Raw genomic sequence first — 12,568 nt, 5'->3', positions numbered from 1 at the left:
AGGAGCTGGATCATATGTTATGCAGGATCTTACAAAAAAGAACATGCAACTGTCCCAGGAGCTGGAAGAGTGCAAGGCCCAACTCGAGGCTGCACTGGCCGCTTCAGATAGTGCCAAGGGGACCCCCTCAGGTAATATATGCTTCAAAAGATAATTCCATTGTGAAGTGCGGCATGTGTGCAATTCTGACGATAACAGTGCAGATGGGGCCGGAGTAAATCCGGACAAGCAACAACTCCTACGCCAACTAAAGGTTGGCGAGAGCGTGGTAACGAGGGTGAGGCAAGAGAAGGACAAACTTCAAGACGCCAATACCCAGCTGGGCGAGGAACTAAAGGATATTCGTGCTCAGCTGTCTGCTTCCGTAAAGGAGAATCGGCGACTTCGACGCGGCATTTTTAGTAAGTTCTTGAACGAATCTTCAAAAAAAGAATTCGGCGAGGAAGTCGATTGACAGAGCTATGTCTGTAGATATGCTGACAGGTCGTCCTTCGGAGGAAATGCCCGGTTCAGCGGGGGACCTTCTTCCTGAGCTGTTGCAACTGCACGAACGAGTTCGGCATGCGATGCAAAGCATCGTCCAGGCTATGTGGCCATCCCTCTCCATGCCCGAAGGCCTTGGGGAGCTTTCAGAGAAGCTGGAGGGAGTGCGGCAGTGCTTCCGGTTGTGGAAGATATCGGCCTGCCGTCAAGGTGCCAGGGAGGCCTGGGCCATGGTGAAGACTCGGTACACGAAGGCTGACCCGAACCACATGGCCGAGGTCGGCCCTGTGGGGCCTGACAGAAAGGAGATCCCTGTCAGTTTAGTGTATGGCCAGGTAGAGCTGGCTGCCAAGTATTCTCAACAGGACTGTAAATTAGACAGCCTGTTGGATGGTATTGAAGAAGAATATACCGAGTCGAATTGACTATGTAATTTAAAATGACATGAAAAATGCCTTCCAGCCATATTGTAGATCGTTTGTCATTGCGGACCTTTTCGCTTCAACCTCTGGACCCGATAGTCCAGAGTGTGTCCGAATACCCTTTCGGTTATGTAAGAACCGGGGCATGCATGGAGACAAGGCGTAGGGGTCATAAGTGCTTTAGCAGACAAGTGCCCAACTAGTTATGTTATATTACATGGTTAGTAAGAAACATCTTCCAGGGAGAATAGTTCCGTTAGGGGTTCCTTTCCCTGGGAGGCATGCCCTCAAGTGCATGTCCGAACTGCAAGAAAAAGCAGAAAAAGCATCTGGGGGCAGATAAATAAACAAGAAAAATCATCTTTTAGTTCACCGACCGAATATTCCCTTAAGAACGCTAGCTTTCGGCTTCACCCAGTCTGAGGTACACATCCGGCTGACCCGGCAGTAACAATCACAGAGGTGCTCCCTTTACCACCTAGCCGAACAAACGGGAACGTAGGGGTAAGCACAGGAGCCAGGCAACCCAGCTTGGCCAAAACTTAAGTCATATCGATGCATATAATGGTGTATAAAAGGTTCATGCGGAAGTGTCACACATGTTTTGGGCATGAGGCCCGTTTATATAAACTTCTGATAAAGAAGCCCCCAGGTATAGTGAGCGCGGGTGGCGCGTCAAGTATGTGCGAACAACGCGCAGGCAAGCCCCTAAGGGCTTGGGAGAAAAAAGGTAGGGAGAAGGAGAGAAATACCAGGAAGCTAATTTGAAAAAAATAAAAAAAAGGGACAGAGGAAGGAGACGAACACGGAGTCCGGCGCTAGGCGTAGAATCTTCGTAGGCGTGCTGTGTTCCATGGGTTCGGCCCGAGTCGGTTGCCCGATGCGTTTCGTAGACGATATGCTCCACCAGTCAGTACTTGGTCGATTATGAAGGGACCTCCCATTTGGGCTTTAGTTTGTCCTTTTTCTTGTCCGGCAGGCGTAGAACTAGTTCGCCGACATTATAAGTTTTGGCCCGTACTTCTCTGCTTTGATATCTTCGAGCCTGCTGTTGATAAAATGCGGAACGGGCTTTTGCCACGTCGTGCTCCTCCTCTAATGCATCCAAGCTGTCCTGCCGATCGAGCTCGGCTTCTCTTTCTTCGTACATGCGCACGCGAGGTGAGTCATGAATTATGTCACAGGGCAGGACTGCCTCTGCGCCGTATACCATAAAAAATGGTGTGAATCCGGTAGCGCGATTCAGCGTGGTCTACAGCCCCCAGAGTACGGAGTCAAGCTCCTCTACCTAGTGCGTGTTAGATTCCTTGAGGGATCACACTAGTCTGGGTTTGATGCCGTTCATGATGAGACCGTTGGCTCGCTCGACTTGACCGTTAGTTTGTGGGTGATAGACTGAAGCGTAGTCGAGCTTGATGCCCATGTTTTTGCACCAGAGTTTAACTTCGTCGGCCATGAAGTTTGTGCCATTATCAGTTATGATGTTGTGGGGGACGCCGTAACGGTGTACAACCCCGGATATGAAGTCTATCACCGGTCCGGATTTGGCCGTCTTTACAGGCTTGGCCTCTATCCGTTTGGTGAATTTGTCCACCATGACCAGTAGATATTTTTTCTTGTGGGTTCCTCCTTTAAGGGGTCCAACCATGTCAAGCCCCCAGACCGCAAAAGGCCATGTAATGGGTATGGTTTGTAGGGCGGTAGGCGACATGTGGCTTTGATTAGCGAATAATTGGCAACCGACGCATCGCTACACTAAGTCCTGAGCGTCTGCCCGGGCCGTCTGCCAATAAAATCCGGTACGGAAGGCCTTGCTTACAAGTGCGCGGGCTGCGGCGTGGTGTCCGCCGAGTCCAGCGTGAATTTCCGCCAGAAGATTCTGCCCTTCTTCTTCGGAGATACACCTTTGAAGGACTCCGGTGGTGCTTTTCTTATAAAGCTCTCCTTCGTGAACTTTGTAGGCTTTAGATCGCCGCACTATGCAGCGTGCCTCATTTTGGTCCTTGGGGAGTTCTTGCCTAGTTAAGTAGGCTAAGAATGGTTCTGTCCACGGGGCAATTACTGCCATTATTACGTGGGCTGAGGGTGTGACTTCCTTGACGGAGTCTTCCGTTGTGTCATGGTGTTCGGGGTCAGGTAATGCGGGTACCGGGACTTGCATGGAGTGAGGACTGTCGGTGTCAAAACCGGCGGATCTCGGGTAGGGGGTCCCGAATTGTGCGTCTAGGCGGATGGTAACAGGAGACAAGGGACACGATGTTTTACCCAGGTTCGGGCCCTCTTGATGGAGGTAAAACCCTACGTCCTGCTTGATTAATATTGATGATGTGTGTTACAAGAGTGGATCTACCACGAGATCAAGGAGGCTAAACCCTAGAAGCTAGCCTATGGTATGATTGTTGTTTGTCCTATGGACTAAAGCCATCCGGTTTATATAGACACTTGAGAGGGCTAGGTTTACACAGAGTCGGTTACAATGGTAGGAAATCTACATATCCGTATCGCCAAGCTTGCCTTCCACGCCAAGGAAAGTCCCATCCGGACACGGGACGAAATCTTCAATCTTGTATCTTCATAGTCTTGGAGTCCGGCCGATGATGATAGTTCGGCTATCCAGACACCCCCTAGTCCGGAACTCCCTCAGTAGCCCCTGAACCAGGCTTCAATGACGACGAGTCCGGCGCGCATGTTGTCTTCGGCATTGCAAGGCGGGTTCTTCCTCCGAATAATTTATAGAAGATTGTGAACACCAGGATAGTGTCCGGCTCTGCAAAAATAAATTCCACGTACCACCGTAGAGAGAATAATATTACACAAGTTCAATCTGCTGACGTATTTTGTGGCGTGATGTCACACCATTACCAAGCCTTTACTCGAATTGTTTTTATTGTTCCACCTCCGCGCGTTTAGCGAGGCGGTTTCCTTGGCACGTCTTGTCGAAGCAGAGATCGTGTTCCCCTTATTCCGGGATTCCCATCAATACGGACGTGGGTAACCCAACCGCGCCATTGATTGTGACGCTTGGGAGATAAGCGAGTTTTACCAGGCCGGTGGGGACACATGTTTTTGTCCGCCCATATAAGGGGATAAAGATCCAACCCTTTTACCTGCGCCTTCTTCCTCCTTGGCTTATCCATCTCCGCGAACTCGAGCTCCAGCGCCCAAGTCCGCACTTCTCACCTCAACCTTCTCCAACTATGTCCGGAGCGGGAGGCAAGTGGATGGCCTCCTCCGTCACGGAGGGGCAGATCCAGAAGCTGCGCGACGCCGGATATTTGTCCAGCGACATCGCGCACCGGCTCCCCGACGAGGGAGAGCTCATCCCCACCCCCAGGCCCCATGAGAGGGTAGTATTTCTTCCCCATTTCCTCCGCGGACTGGGCTTCCCACTTCATCCCTTTGTCCGGGGGCTCATGTTCTACTACGGCCTAGATTTCCATGATCTGGCCCCGAATTTCATCCTCAACATCTCGGCGTTTATCGTCGTGTGCGAGGCCTTCCTCTGCATCCAGCCCCACTTCGGCTTGTGGCTCAAGACCTTCAGTGTCAAGCCGAAGGTTGTGAAGGGCAGCCAAGCGGAGTGCGGAGGCGCCATGGTGGGCAGGATGTCCCACGTTACGTGGCTGGAGGGCACTTTCGTGGAAACCATCAAGGGGTGGCAATCGGGGTGGTTCTACATCACCGAGCCGCGTGACCCTGATTGGGCAGCGGCCCCCGAATTCAGATCCGGCATCCCTACACGGCTCACCTCCTGGAAAGAGAGTGGCCGGATCTGGGGGGATTCGGAGGAGCTGACCGGACTCCAAGCCTGTATCCAGAAGCTGGTGGACAAGAAGCTCAAGCTTGTCAACGTAGTCCAGGTCATGCTCATCCGCCGGATTCTCCCGTGCCAACGACGGGGCTTCAACATGTGGGAGTTCGATCCGGCGCAGCACCAGACCCTGAGCGGGCTCTTCGACACTACGTACGAAGATGTCTGGAAGGTGCTGTTCAAGGGCGCCGAGGCTCCCGCATCCGCTACCGAAGATCGCGGATTCCGCTCGCAGCGTCCAGCTGACGAGGTAAGTGATTTCACCACTTGTTTTCCATAGTTTGACTCTATGCGGGATCTAAACTCCCTTTACCTTTGACAGGAATGGCTGGCGAAGGCCGAACGGACTATCTGTCCGGCCCCATTGCCAGAGGACCCAGCGGACGCCCGCCTAACGGGGCTGCTGGCTCCGGCACCCCACGTGGTGCCGGAGAAGAAGGCCAAGAAGAAGGCCACGGGGACTCGGAAGAGTTCCCGTTTTCAGGTGCTATCGGATGATGAATCCGAGGCCGACTCCTCCCACCAAGGCGAGGAGGAGAAGAAGAAAGCCTCTCCCCCAGCGGGGGGAGGGAAGAAAAGGAAGGCCTCCCCAACAAGGGAGGCCGAAGGGTCCAAGAAGGGAAAAACTCTTCCCCCGGACTGCTCCGCCAACGCCAGTGACGACGACGAGGACTGGCCTCCAAGGGCCAAGCCCCTGGCGAGATCGTAAGTATCCGGACTCCCGAATAACTTCAAGGTTTTTATTTTTCGCCACATAATGTCTTTCTAATGCCGCATACAACCCTGCAGTCCGCCTAAGGATGATCTTCCCGCTTCGTCGAGCGGGTCCTTAGGTGCGTCGGATATGGATTCTCTTCCGACGGCCTCCACCCCCCGTGATGCGGACGATGCCGAGGTGGGATCCCAGGAAGGGACCCACCAGGAGGAGAGGGCCCCGGAGGTGTCGCAGGACAACCTCCCGGACTTTGCACCGGACTCGGCCCCGGAACCCACAGTGGCTCCGGAGTCCGGCGGGCGACCCCTTCGCAAGAAGGGCAAGACCGTGACGCCGGCTGCCTCCGTCCAACCGGAGGTGCCGGATAACTTGCTGGAGGCGCTCAACGGCGCCTCCATCGAAGAGGAACACCGCACTGTTATGAGTGCGGTGATTCAGAAGGTGCAGCTCGCCAAGAGCGGGCTGACCGAAGCCTGCAGCAGCCTTCTAACAGGCTTTGAGGTAAGAATTTCAATATGTATAAAATGGTACCGCATAGACAGTAGCCCCTGATGCTCGGTTCGGTGTTCGGAAAGAAAAGCCGGACTGAGGATCTAAAAAGATATACGCAGGAGTCATAAAAAATATGTCAATATGGGATTGCAGGCTGCGCTGCTGACCTCTGCCGCACTGACTGCGGAGGTCAATACTTTGAAGGAAAACCTCGAGCGGTCCGAGAACGAGCTCGGCCGTGCCAAGAAGCAGCTCGAGGACAAGGAAGGTGAGTAACACCTTATTAAAATTGTACCTTACAGAAAAGGATTTTGGTTGCAAAAAGAATGACAAGGATAACGTGGGTATTGCAGGGGCCACTAACGAGGTGGCGACCCTGAAAGAGGCGGTGGCCGCGGCCGAACGAAATGCGGCCGCAGAGCGCACCGAGCGAGAGAAACAGGAGGCGCGGGTGGCGGAGGTACAGCAAGAGCTCCAGGATCTCGTGAAAAAACATGAGAGCCTGGAGCGTGACTCGAAGACTCGAGAGTCTGAGCTTGCAACGGCTCTTGAGAGTGCCAAAGCCGCTAAGGCCGAAGCCTACAAGGCCCTCCAGGAGATTGAGGCGGTGAAGAAAATAGCAGCGGGTAAGGCATTTTTCATGCAAAGTAAGCATGTGAGTGTTAATTACCTGTTGCTTACCCGAATTCGGAGCTCTCCAGGAGCGTTCGCAGATCTTCCTCGCAGCGTGTCCGATGCTGCCGCATTCTACCGGGCCGAGGAGGGGAGCTCGACGGAGAAGGTCTTCTGGTCTCAGTATGCTGAGGCCGGACATCCGGTGCCCCTTAGCGACCAGCTGAAGCAGCTGGTCGAGCTCCACAAGGCGGCCGAACAGGCCATGAAGGGCCTCATAGTTCGGCTGTGGCCTAAGGAGGCCATGCCTGGGAGCTACTTCGGCCTGGTGCGGCGGCTGGTGGATGCGTGCCCGTGGGTTGAAGTCATCAAGCACTCCGCCTGTATTGAGGGTGCCCGTCGGGCCCTTGCCCGCGCGAAGGTGCATTGGGGCAAGATGGATGCCCAGAAGCTTGTGACGGACCCGCCACCAGAGGGCAAGGAGCATCGCACGCCCGAGATGTATTATAAGAGTGTGCTGAAGGGCGCCCGCACTATTGCGGGGGAGTGCTCCAAAGATGTAATTTTTGAGTAGACTCGCATTTTGTTATCCTGTGCGCTGAAAACTTAGTTCATATGCGCTAAGCAACGCTTGTTAATTTAAAATATTACCTTCTGTGCGGCTGTTTATCAAATCTGAGAGATGGCAAGTCGTCGGCTTCAGCCCCCATGCCACGAGTGCTGGGGTGTTCGGGATAAACTTGAGCACTCTTGTTCCCATTTTTGGGTCCATCTAGGGAGGTGCTCAACACAGCGAACAAGGCAACCGGACTTATAATGCTTGAACACTCTCACTTAGCCATAGAATTCTATAATTTTAAATTTCGGCGAAGCCCCTAGTCTTCGGAAGGCCGAATTTGGGGCGCTATCCACGCCTGGGCCGGACAAGATCCGGCTCCTCGCTCTAAGCGGCATAAGTCTTTAAGGACTCGCAAAAACCTCTCGAACAGCGACCGGCTCTCGCCTCATCATGACGGTCAGTTTTAGCTTTCTCCACTGAGGCGTTAACCCAGCTCAACTGGGGCGCAATCGCAGTGGTTCTCCCAGTGCTACCTTAGCCGATATAACGGAACGTAAGGTACCAAAACATGGGAGCCGGGCAAACCCAACTATTGACCCAAGACATGATTCGGAGCCGATGCATATAATGCTATAAGTTCGGGGTGCCGCACTTGTGAAAGTGTTCGGACTTATCACACCATGATGCGGGAAACATAAGCCCCTGGTGTGTTTTAACCGTACCAAAGTGTACGGATGCGACATGTCGTAAATTGAACATATGTATGAAAAAGAAATGCAATTATAAGCAAAAAGGTGCTGCATTGTTTTATTCAATAAGTGCTGCTATGAATGCAGAACGATACAAATAGTGCGATAAGCAAGGGATGGGACTGTTAAACATGTCCCCCTCCAGGGGTAGGCTGCGGATTGGTGTATAAAAATGCTCGTAATGGAGACCACCTGTATATTCGTTGTAGCCTTTATCCTTCCCTGGCTGTTGCATCGTGAGTTCGGCAGGTCTGCTGCCGGACAGGGCCTCTGACGAACGGAGTCCTGTGGGTAAAAAATAAAAGGTAAAAGAAAAAAAAAGAACGACACACTTGAGAGCCCCTGGTGTGGTTGAGCCGCAGTCTGGGCTTATTGTGGTCGTGCCCCTCCTCCCATGCCCATGGTATCTTCAGAGCGTAATGGTGTACGCGAAGGACCTGTTTGACTTTTTGCAGGGGCTGGGGTTGGGGCCGCACTGCTACGCGTGCTCGGAACGTGCCAGGTGGTCTTGTTGTAGGTTACTCCGGGCGCGCTTAGCTATGTCCGGCCGCTTAACGGCCGGACTCGAGAATTGCCTTAAGAGGCTGCATTGTACTTCTGCCGCGAGAGCCGCTGTATGTTCCTCCGTTCGGAGAGAACGTTCAGTGTTTCCGTTGACCGTGATGACTCCTCGAGGGCCTGGCATCTTGAGCTTGAGGTATGCGTAGTGCGGCACCGCGTTGAACTTTGCAAACGCGGTACGTCCGAGCAAGGCATGATAGCCGCTGCGGAACGGGACTATGTCGAAGATTAACTCCTCGCTTCGGAAGTTATCCGGGGATCCGAAGACCACTTCCAGTGTAACTGAGCCTGTACAATTGGCTTCTACACCTGGTATGACGCCTTTAAAGGTCGTCTTGGTAGGTTTAATCCTTGAGGGGTCTATGCCCATTTTGCGCACTGTATCCTGATAAGCAGGTTCAGGCTGCTGCCGCCGTCCATCAGGACTCTGGTGAGGTGAAATCCATCGACGATTGGGTCTAAGACCAATGCGGCGAATCCGCCGTGGCGGATGCTGGTGGGGTGGTCCCTTCGGTCAAAAGTGATCGGGCAGGAGGACCATGGATTGAACTTCGGGGCGACTGGCTCCATCGCGTATACATCCCTGAGTGCACGCTTCCGCTCCCTTTTGGGTATGTGCGTTGCGTATATCATGTTCACCGTCCGCACCTGTGGGGGGAAACCCTTCTGTCCTCTATTGTTCGGCGGTCGGGTCTCTTCCTCGTCATCGCTATGCAGCCCCTTGTCATTGTTTTCGGCAATTAACTTGCCTGCCTGCTTGAATACCCAACAGTCCCTATTGGTGTGGTTAGCTGGCTTTTCGGGGGTGCCGTGTATCTGGCACAAGCGGTCGAGTATTCGGTCCAAATTGGACGGACCCGGAGCAGTTCTTTTGAATGGCTTTTTCCGCTGACCGGGTTTAGAGCCTCTGAATCCGGCATTGACTGCCGTATCCTCACTATTGTCGCCGTTGATGCGGCGCTTGTTTTTGTTACGACGCGACCTGCCATTTCGGTCCTTGAAATCCGGACTGCCAGAATGTTTGCTGAGGTTGTTGCTGCGTGCTAGCCAGCTATCCTCACCCGCGCAGAAGCGGGTCATGAGTGATGTGAGGGCTGCCATGGATTTCGGCTTTTCCTGTCCCAGGTGCCGGGCAAGCCACTCGTCGCGGATGTTATGCTTGAAGGCCGCGAGGGCCTCCGCATCCGGACAGTCGACGATTTGGTTTTTCTTGGTTAAGAACCGTGTCCAGAATTGTCTGGCCGATTCGTCTGGCTGCTGAATTATGTGGCTTAGGTCATCAGCGTCTGGTGGTCGCACATACGTGCCTTGGAAGTTATCGAGGAATGCGGCTTCCAGGTCTTCCCAACTCCCAATTGACTCTGCTGGCAAGCTGTTAAGCCAATGCCGGGCTGGTCCTTTAAGCTTGAGGGGGAGATATTTGATGGCGTGAAGATCGTCACCGCGGGCCATGTGGATGTGAAGAAGATAGTCTTCGATCCAAACCGCGGGGTCTGTTGTGCCATCGTAAGATTCGATATTCACGGGTTTAAACCCTTCGGGGATTTGATGATCCATTACTTCATCTGTGAAGCATAGTGGGTGTGCGGCGCCTCTGTACTGGGCGATATCACGACGGAGCTCAAAAGAGCTTTGTCTGTTTTGTTCGGCCCGGCCGGACTTACTGTGTCCGGCGCGACGGTTGTCGTCACGTACCGTGGGGCGCCCACGCGATCCATAGATCGATCTTGATTGTCTTGCCTTATCCTCCAATATATCTCGCAAGTCCGGAGCGTTCCCCTGTGCCCTTGTGCTTTTCGAGCGATGCCGGGGTACGGGTCTAGTGAAGGGCCTAGAGGCCTCTCTGTCGCGACCACGGGGTGGTCGGTCAGCCGTATTGTCTCCTGGTGATGCGGGTTCATACGCTTCCTCCTCTAATCGGGGGAGCAGCTTGCGTTTAGGGTAGCTTTTGGAGGGGCGTTCGAGCTCATGCTCTTCAGCCGCGAGGACTTCAGTCCATCTGTCGGCTAGCAGATCTTGATCAGCTCTAAGCTGTTGCTGCTTTTTCTTGAGGCTGTTTGCCGTGGCCATAAGCCTGCGTTTAAAACGCTCTTGTTCGACGGGATCCTCAGGCACGACGAATTCATCGTCGTCGAGGCTTGCTTCGTCTCCAGAGGGAGGCATATAATCCTCTACCTCTTCTTCTGCCGCTCTCTCATGAGGGCTGGCGTCTCCATCCTCCTGCGCTGGGTCTTGCTGGAGTGGGTTATCTTCGGCACTGTCCGGTGTATTATTATCTCCGGTGCCAGAATCTTCATTCTTGCTGTGGCGGGATTTAGAGCGGCGCCGCTGACGCCGGCGCTTGGGCTGTTTCTTGGAGGGGTCATCCTCCTCTGTTCCTTCGCCATTCCCATCCTTTGGGATATCCACCATGTATATGTCATATGATGAGGTGGCTTTCCAGTGCCCGGTTGGCGCTGGTTCTTGGTCGTCTCCGGCATCGTCGTCCATACCGTCGATGTCTTCGGAGTCGTAGTCTAGCATGTCGGTTAGATCGTCGACAGCGGCTACCAAGTGAGTGGTGGGTGGGCTTTGAATTTCTTCATTGTCCGCATCCCAACCGTCCTGACCGCACTCCGGCCAGGGCTCTCCTGATAACGAGAGATATTTTAGCGAACTCAAGATGTCGCCAAAAGGTGAGTGTTGAAAGATGTCCGCTGCGGTGAACTCCATGATCGGCGCCCAATCGGATTCGATCGGAGGGGGCGCGGGAGGTTCGGAGTCCGGCAAGGAGTCCGGCACCTCGGAGTCACGAGCTTCATGAGGGACAAGGTCATTGTTCGGCTCTATCGCCGTAGAGGTTGCAGCTCCCGAGGCGGTGTCTAGCCATCCGTCCTCGATCTGCGCAGCCGGCTCCGAATTGAAGATCGGAGCGGGTTCGAGTGCGGCCTCCAGGGTACTGTCCGGCTGCAGAGCTAAATCATGCCCGTCGTGACAGTGCGGCACGCTCGGCTGTGGCTCGAATCCATCGAGGATCAAGTCCCCGCGGATGTCAGCCGTGAAGTTCAAACTTCCAAATCTGACCTGACGGCCAGGGGCGTAGCTTTCGATCTGCTCCAGATGGCCAAGCGAATTGGCCCGCAGTGCAAAGCCGCCGAATACGAAGATCTGTCCGGGGAGAAAGGTCTCACCCTGGACTGCGTCGTTGATGATGGTCGAAGAAGCCATCGAGCCTATCGGTGACGACACAGAGGAACTCTCAATGAAAGCACCAATATCGGTGTCAAAACCGGCGGATCTCGGGTAGGGGGTCCCGAACTGTGCGTCTAGGCGGATGGTAACAGGAGACAAGGGACACGATGTTTTACCCAGGTTCGGGCCCTCTTGATGGAGGTAAAACCCTACGTCCTGCTTGATTAATATTGATGATGTGTGTTACAAGAGTGGATCTACCACGAGATCAAGGAGGCTAAACCCTAGAAGCTAGCCTATGGTATGATTGTTGTTTGTCCTATGGACTAAAGCCATCCGGTTTATATAGACACCGGAGAGGGCTAGGGTTACACAGAGTCGGTTACAATGGTAGGAAATCTAGATATCCGTATCGCCAAGCTTGCCTTCCACGCCAAGGAAAGTCCCATCCGGACACGGGACGAAGTCTTCAATCTTGTATCTTCATAGTCTTGGAGTCCGGCCGATGATGATAGTTCGGCTATCCGGACACCCCCTAGTCCGGAACTCCCTCAAGGACAGTGGACACGTAGTACACTGGTTTCTGTACAGGGAATTTGTGTCCGTCCGCTTCTCGTTTGACGATGAGGACTGCGCTTACAACTTGGTGATTTGCCGCGATGTATAACAACATTGGTTCGCCGATGTTTGGCGCGGCCAGGACAGGGTTTGTTGCTAGTATGGCTTTTATTTCTTCGAGTCCGGCCGTGGCGGCATCCGTCCACTCGAAGTGTTCAGTGCGCCGGAGGAGGCGATAAAGGGGTAATGCCTTTTCCCCCAAGTGGGAGATGAAGCAGCTTAGAGCTACCACGCATCCAGTCAATTTTTGTATTTGCTTGAGATCTTTTGGAATATCCAATTGTGACAGAGCTCGGATCTTGGCTGGGTTTGCTTCAATTCCCCTACCAGATACAATGAAGCCCAAGAGCTTTCCGGCTGGTACACCGAAAATGC

The sequence above is a fragment of the Triticum aestivum genome, chromosome 7B, assembly GCF_018294505.1.
Source record: "Triticum aestivum cultivar Chinese Spring chromosome 7B, IWGSC CS RefSeq v2.1, whole genome shotgun sequence".
Taxonomy (NCBI): Eukaryota; Viridiplantae; Streptophyta; class Magnoliopsida; order Poales; family Poaceae; genus Triticum; species Triticum aestivum.
This window is presented reverse-complemented; position numbering follows the sequence as displayed.